The following is a 7,816-nucleotide window of genomic DNA, read 5'->3' on the forward strand; positions in this document are numbered from 1 at the left end:
AACAAACGTACGCTGTTGCCAGCTCGTTGGCAGTTGTCAGTTCCGAAAAATCGACGTTGTCACAACTCTCCTCTGTCACAACTCTCCTCGGTCTCCCCTACCTTTAAAATACAAATCTTGAAAATTGAATAATTTGAAAATCCAAATCTTCAACATTTCAAATCACGGCAGTACTCAGAGTACAGATATTATTTACATTCTCATCAGAAAAGGTATTAAATTTGTGTAAAAATTTACGCCCGGACATGAAAAACAGGTTTTTACGAGTGTTTCAGCATGTCTGTATGCATGTTTGTTTGCGAGTATTATAACTTTTGAAAAAATAATCTATTATATTGGCCTTTGGTATACTCTTTAAGTGTCAAAAACTAAAGATCAAGTTCATTGGCTATTTTGGGTAAAAATTCAAAAAGTTATAGAATTTTCCAAATTTCTGAGACCATTTTTTTCAATATCTAAAAATTCCTAGTACGGCTATTCGTAATAATTGGAAATTCGAATAATTTTACGTATCAATTACTTTTGATAAAAAGAATATTACCAGAATATCATTTTCAACAAATTTAAAAAAAAAACCAAAATGAAAATTGTAAACTAATCAACGTGAAACTTGAAAAAAACTTGAGAGAAGAAAAACGTTGCTTTTTGAAAACCCTACCAGATTATAATAACAACTTTTCAAATTGTTTTGAATAGTCGAAGATTCAAATTTTTAAAGCACCAAAAATAATGAAAAATCAAAAATTTAATTTAGTGTTCAAACTGTGCAATATGCGAAAAAATAAGAGAAATAAAAAATTGTGCACCTTAAAAAGATCCAAAAGTTTGTTACCAATGACTTTTTGATGCGAAAGTTAGTTTTTGTTTTATTTGTAAAAAAAAAACAAAATTAAAAATATAAGAAATAAGTGTTTCGACAAATGACATAAGCAACGAAAAAAATAAATAGATAAAAGTTGTTTACAGAAAAAGAGCTAATAAATGTGTTACTAATCTAAAATGCTATTAACAATTTATGTGTTATTAATGTCGTAACATTTCGGAAATCTAAACATTTTCTTCGAGACAGTCGATAACCACACATAAGGAGAATACATACATAAAGAATACATAATAAAGAGTAAATGAAAACAAATTCACGAATTTGAAAAAGTTTCGATGAAACCAGAAATAGTCAAGGATGTTCAGAAATCATTAATTAAAATTCACCTATAAAGCGCGAAGGTTCAAAATATCCTTCTTTGACTATCGCAATTTTTTTTACAATTATAAAATTTTATATACATAAAAAGTTAAACTTCACGTACTTAAACAATAAGGAAGGAAGGTATACATTTAGTGATATAATGAAATAACCCGCATCGATTTAATTAGTAAATACTGGCTAAAGTTATTGCTATATAACCTAAATAATGTAGCCACTCTATACTTGTTTCTTTCCAAGTTTTAAGTCTTCTATGAGTGGATATTCCCTCGAGCATCTTTTGTGCGTCATCTAAGCTAAGACGTGCGTTTCTAAGCTCATCAATGTTAAGTTACTTAGGCATCTGTATTAACCTAGATTCCAAATTATCTAAATCTTGTTCGCTGTTTTCTATATCATAAGTTACATTGATAGTAATTGTTTTTGACATTTCTAGGTTTCTAGGTAAATCTAGCTTATCTTCATTATTATATATTTGGCAACTACTTCCTGAGATTAAAGTATTAACTTCTACATGGATTGGTTTAACGGACGATTCACAAGCAATGTCTGTTTTAACATCAGTTGTCGGTATTATTATATAGCCTGTCTTTACTGGTATAAACGTTTCCTTATGCAATAAATAAGGGGATTGTGTACATTTGGGTTCCAAATATCTGCATAGTAAACTAGCTTCACATGTATTTGTATCCGATATATGTAAATTAGGTTGATGCCTCTTAATAATTAAATATTCACCAATATTTTTACTTTTATCTATTGTCTCTTGGTCTCTTGGCACGTAACTGTCTTTGTAAGTTATTATTAAATCATGTTCAGGGATTAAGGAAAGGAATACTTTATTGAATTTAGTTGGTATTGGAAATATTCTTTGCAAGGATCTCTCTTCATTTTCTAAAACTGGAATATCAATTACATAAGTAAATAATCCTGGAATCAAGGCTACATTAACGGAACTGATTTCGATTATATACTGGTCATTTTCCTCGGTCTTATCGAAGTGATATCTTGTTCTGTGATGAGTTTCAAATTCTTCTATCATTTCTCTCATAATTTTGGGTGTAAGCAATTGAGGGTGCACAATTCCATGCTTTCCGTCGTTGATAGCATTAATGACTGTGTCAACATCTTCATTCATTTCATCCATAAAAAGGGTGGCTAGAATCAATTTGGCACTAACAAAATTATCTTTAGTATCCGAGTTTACTATTTGACTTAATTTCTTAACAGATTCGTTTTCTTGTCCTAATTTATCATTCAATATTTTATAATCCGTTGAAGAGGCATCTAGTATGAGTTTAAGGACCTTAGTATGGTTAGACAATATTGTGGCGATATTTTAGTTGTCAGTGTACATTTTGTCAAATTATAAGTTTATTTGACTAAGATCAAATTCAGTAAGGGTACCAAAAAGTGTTTTGGAAATATCTCCAACAAAGTTCGCAAGTCCTCTCTTTTGTCTTTTACTTCCTAATAATTTATGGAGAATATAGATTTTAGAGGTCAGTCTGTTGTATCGTCCTTTTACTAGTCTTAACTCGTTTTTTGGAGTACAGTTGGTTCCGCAAGCTCGTTCTGCTAATAATATAGTTTGATCCAAGGCTCTTAGTCTTTTTTCGGTTGTTGTGAAATTTATCCTTATAATTAATCTCCATTCTTCATGAAAAAGATGGACTTTATTTAATTCTTCTATGTAGATATTTTCATTAAGTTCTTCTACCGTGTAGTTTTCCTGGGTTGTCGTTAGGAGTAATCCAAGGAATACAGAAGTGCTCAACATTGTTCTGTAACAAAATAGGGCATTACCTGATCGATGTGAAGTCGTATAGTTTTACCTTCAAATTTAATTGTTAAATTATTATTTTTAGTTACTTCTGTAATAACGCCTGGGCCTTTCCAGCTAGGATCCAGTTTATTTTGTTTAGTATTATTTTTCCATTTGACCATGTTTCCTATTTCATAAATAGGGTGAGTTCTTATTATGTTTTCATCAAATCGTTTTTTACTTTTCTCCTGCTCAAGTTCTATTTTCTCTCTGGCTTTCATAAGAATATTTTCATGTCGGTTTTACCATTTTTTCACTAATTCAGAGTAAATTAGGGTTGGAGATTTGGGTATAGCCGACGGGATCTTGGGATTTCTTCCAAAGGTCATCTAGAATGTCGAGAGACCAGTAGTAGCATTTTTCATTGTATTAATAATAAAAGTTGATGAACTATAAGTTCTCGTTCCATTGCTTATTATTATCTTCCATGGATGTTTTAATGAGATTTTATAATGTTGAGTGCATTCTTTTTATATTGCCATTTGCTTGCGGATGGAAGGAAGTTGTTTTCACATGTTTAATTCCTAAAGCTTCCTCAAATTGTTGCATCAAATCTGAAAAGAAGTTCGTACCTTGGTCTTTAAGTATCGTTTTCGGGGCTCCAAAGATATATATATATATATATATATATAATAGTCAATAATACTTTGTACTACTGATTCACATGTTTCATTTTTCATTGGAACTAGAATTGTGTATCTGGTCAATCTGCCTTGTAAGCTTAGAATATATTTATTACCTGCTTTTGTTTTAGGTAGTGGGCCAAAGACATCTAACGCAATTTTTTCATTAGGTTGTGTTGGTGTGCCTGGAATAATAGCTTGGGTTTGATTAGTGATTCTAGTTGTTTTTTGAAGTTGACAAATACGACAGGTTTTTACGTATTTTTTGTGTGTTTCCTTCCATACCTTTCCATTCGTCTATCTCTCGTGCTCGTTGAATTGTATTCTTTTCACCAAGGTGATTAGCGTGAGCTTCCTTAATAATTCTTTTGCGCTCTTCTTTGGTAAGTTTTCTGGTTTTATTGAAACATACATGAAATCCAATATCTGGGTAGTGGTTGGATAAATACTGGATAATTTCTAAAGGAATTTCTTTTTCTAAAGGTGTGTATGTAGGATCACCAAAAATTAACCTTGCTATAGTTAATTTTTTGTCTTTAAATTCTTCTATCAACCATCCTAGATAACGCAGCCAATTCTCCTCATTATACTCAGGCATATTTGGTTTTGGTATTTGTTTCCATAACTTACCTTGAGCATTTGGTTTTATTTTTACTCTATCGTTTGTCACAGGGTTTTCTTTCCATTCACAAAATTTTTCAAAAAATTGATCTTTTGTTGGATTTCCAGCTTCTTGGGGTTTTCTATATTGTTCTTGTTCTCCTTCAATTTCCATCGAAGGTTCTCTCATCCTTCTGTGTGGTAATTTAATTTTATTTTCTACTGTTAATATGACGTCGTTCATGATTATTAGGTTTCTTGGAAATGGTGTATCGAAATCATGATTTCCAGAAGTTGTTGGTACTGGCGTATTTAAATCTCGATTTTCAGAGACGTCAAATACCTCAATGTCTGAGAGTTCCTCTTCTATTCTTTCTTAGTCAATGTTTTTTAATGCTTCTTGAAGTAGGTCATTTTCGTGAATTGGAAATAGTCTTGATAAACAATCGGCGGCTTTATTTTCTTTGCCCTTAACATATTGTATTTCGTACTTATACTCTTCAAAGCGTAATCTCCAACGAAGTAACCTCGAACTTGGGTCTTTTACATGTACTGTAGTTTTCTTCAGCTTTATTGGGGGTTATAGATATAAAAAAGCATGGGTGATTGCCTTGAGAAAGTACGGCACCGAGACCTAAATTTGATGCATCAGTAGTAAATGTAAAGGGTTCACTGAAGTTGGGAAAGCGTAGAACGGGTTCACTACAGAGAAGTTCTTTGAGTTTATCAAACCTTTCTTGACATTTGGGGGTCCAGTCAAAAATGGTTTCTTTTTGAGTTAAGTCATTATATTTTACAGGCACTGGCATAATAATGGTTACACATAAATAAAAGAAACGGAAGAATTTAAGATAAAATTGTTTGTTTTAATTCATTAGGGGCTGTTCATCAATTACGTAACGCTCAAAATTTAGATTTTTGAAACCCAGTCTGTCTGTTCGTAACGGTATCGTAACAATTGCACCTTTACCCTATCTGTCTTTGAAAATAACGTAACGCATATGCTTGAAATATTTTTTTAATTAATGACACCTTTATTAACATTATAAATATTATAAATTAAATACGAGCTTCATTATTTAAAAAAATTTAGTTTAATCAATAAATCACTGTTTTGGTGCAATCAATTTTCATCTTCTACAAACGGATTTGTAATCCATGTTTCAAAACTATCAACTACTGGTATCGAAGTATCGTCAACGTCATCATTAGGAATATTTATATCTGCTAAATGAACATTATCTTCGTCAATCCATTCGAGATGTTCGGATTCAGGTTCCTTCTGTATTAATAGTTCTATTTGTCGGCTTGTTATTATTTGATAAGGCCTCGTCTTTTCAAGTGATGGAATACTTTGCTTGTGTACATTTTGCTTATGAATCAGCACTCCTTTTTTTGAAGCAAAATACAAGCCACAATCTTTGCACGTTCTTGCCTGCAAATCTTTTTTAACAGTAGAACAGAAGTAATCGTAGGGCATGCTGATAAATACAGGATGTTCGGGTTCGACATCAAGACAACGCTGCAAGAACAAATCGGCAAAATGATCGCGCCCATCATAATTTGGCTGCGGGGCATCAACTTTTGTCGGCATTTGTTTGAGTACATATGGTGCAGGGAGAAATCCATCTTTCAAAGTTTGCCTCAGTCCACTTCTAGCAGGTTTGCAACAGCTTTCATCTAAGCATTTTACAATCTAAAAAATCAAATCAATATATTTTTTTATTAGATTTTTTAAAATATGTTATATAAATGAATTTCTAATTTAATAAGCTTGAATAAAGTTTGGCTGTATGTTGTACCATATAAATTTTAATATCTGGTTTCCATGGAAATTTTAATTTGCAAATGAATTTTTACCTGGAGAAAGTATTGGCTCTCTCTGACATGTTGCGAATACTATACATGTGATGAAAAATCAGGAACATGCATTTCTTCTCCAGACTCAGCATATTCAGCTGTTACTTTGTGACCATTTATAGGATTTTTGCTCCAAAGTTCAGCCGCAACATTAGCTGCGTAGGCAAAATTTCTTTTTTCCAAATCATCATCAATAGTTTTACCTCTAGAATCTAAATGAGAACCAAAGGCGTCATGTGGCAAAATGACGCCAGAAAGTGCTTTGCTGAGAGGTGCCATTCTTCGTTCTACATGATAAAAAGCGCTTCTCCCAGGTGCATTCGTAAAGATAAATAGAGCATCCAAATCGTATTTCGAAAAATGATGTATTCCATGCTGAATTACTTTGGGATACCGTGGGTTCTCATCTGGCCCTCCATCAACAGATATAAAAATAACTAGTTTGACCAATCCAGCTTCATTCAGCATAATTTTCTTGAACGATTCTATTTCCAATAATTTTTCAAAATCATGAGCGTGAGTGGTTGCTGTAGATTTGGAATGTGTGCCACTTCTGATAACAATATGAGTTGGACCTGAATACGTCACAGCTTTCGAAGAACCCATACAATTAGGTGAAATCAGCATAAGAGCATAAACTGATGGAATAAGCTTGTGCTTTTCTGCAACTACCCAATCGTGATCTGGGAGTCTCACCTGTAAAAATATTAGAATTTATGAATAAAATAATAGATATTTTCATATTTTAATAACGCGCTCATATTACCAGTGAAACAATAAACATAATAACATTCAATTAATAAAATTGAATTAATCTTAAATTAAAAAGTAAACAATAGCAAGCCTACACATATTTTTTTCATTCAATTAATAAAATCCAATGCAGTTGTTACAATATAAAATGGTATTTTACCTGGTACTCGAAGTGCATTAGTATAGGTGCTTGCTTGTTTGCTGCAGTTATTCCTAAAGGCACTCTTGCTTTATCGTCTTGGGATAAAAAAATAGCTTGCTCCGGACCGAGAATGGAAGCTAACACCTCAGCTTGTCTAATACTGGCAGTGCAAAAAAATTGATCTGGATGCTATTTATGCAAGCTTATTTGCGCTTTAGCAAGGCGTACGGGAACTACTTCGATATGTTATTTCCTTCACGTGACTTGGAGTTTTTTGGAAGTAAGCGATAATAAAGCCCACTCCGTGAAATCTCATATCTTATATTTATCAATTCGTTATGAAGCTCGTCAAGTGTTTTGCAGCAATTCAAAGTTTCACTACGCCTTCTTGCGTCTGTGGATGCACCATGACTGACTAAGTTTACAATAGCTTTGAGTAATTCGGGCTGATTTTTTGATACACTAACTCGTCCAGGTCCACCGGATGCATTAAATTCCTTAATAGCTGTTTCTGGATTTTCATCAATATATTTTTTTATATAATTTGTTCTTTTATCCCTAAATGTTTTTTGACGGGTGGCATTCCTTTGTAGAGTTTTCAACTTCTGCTCTTTTTCTTTGAGTTTTTCTTTCAGTTTATTAATTATTCTTGTTGATTCACCGTTATCTAATCCACTATTTTTTGTGATAACAGCTTTTTGCAATTTAGTTCTGGTTTGTAAAATTTCTTTATTTAATGAATCTTGTGCAGGTGTCTTATAAGTTCGCTCTAAAATACTTTTTGTCGAAGTAATTTCGTCTTGAGAAGA

The sequence above is a fragment of the Belonocnema kinseyi genome, chromosome 7 (assembly GCF_010883055.1).
Source record: "Belonocnema kinseyi isolate 2016_QV_RU_SX_M_011 chromosome 7, B_treatae_v1, whole genome shotgun sequence".
Lineage (NCBI taxonomy): Eukaryota > Metazoa > Arthropoda > Insecta > Hymenoptera > Cynipidae > Belonocnema > Belonocnema kinseyi.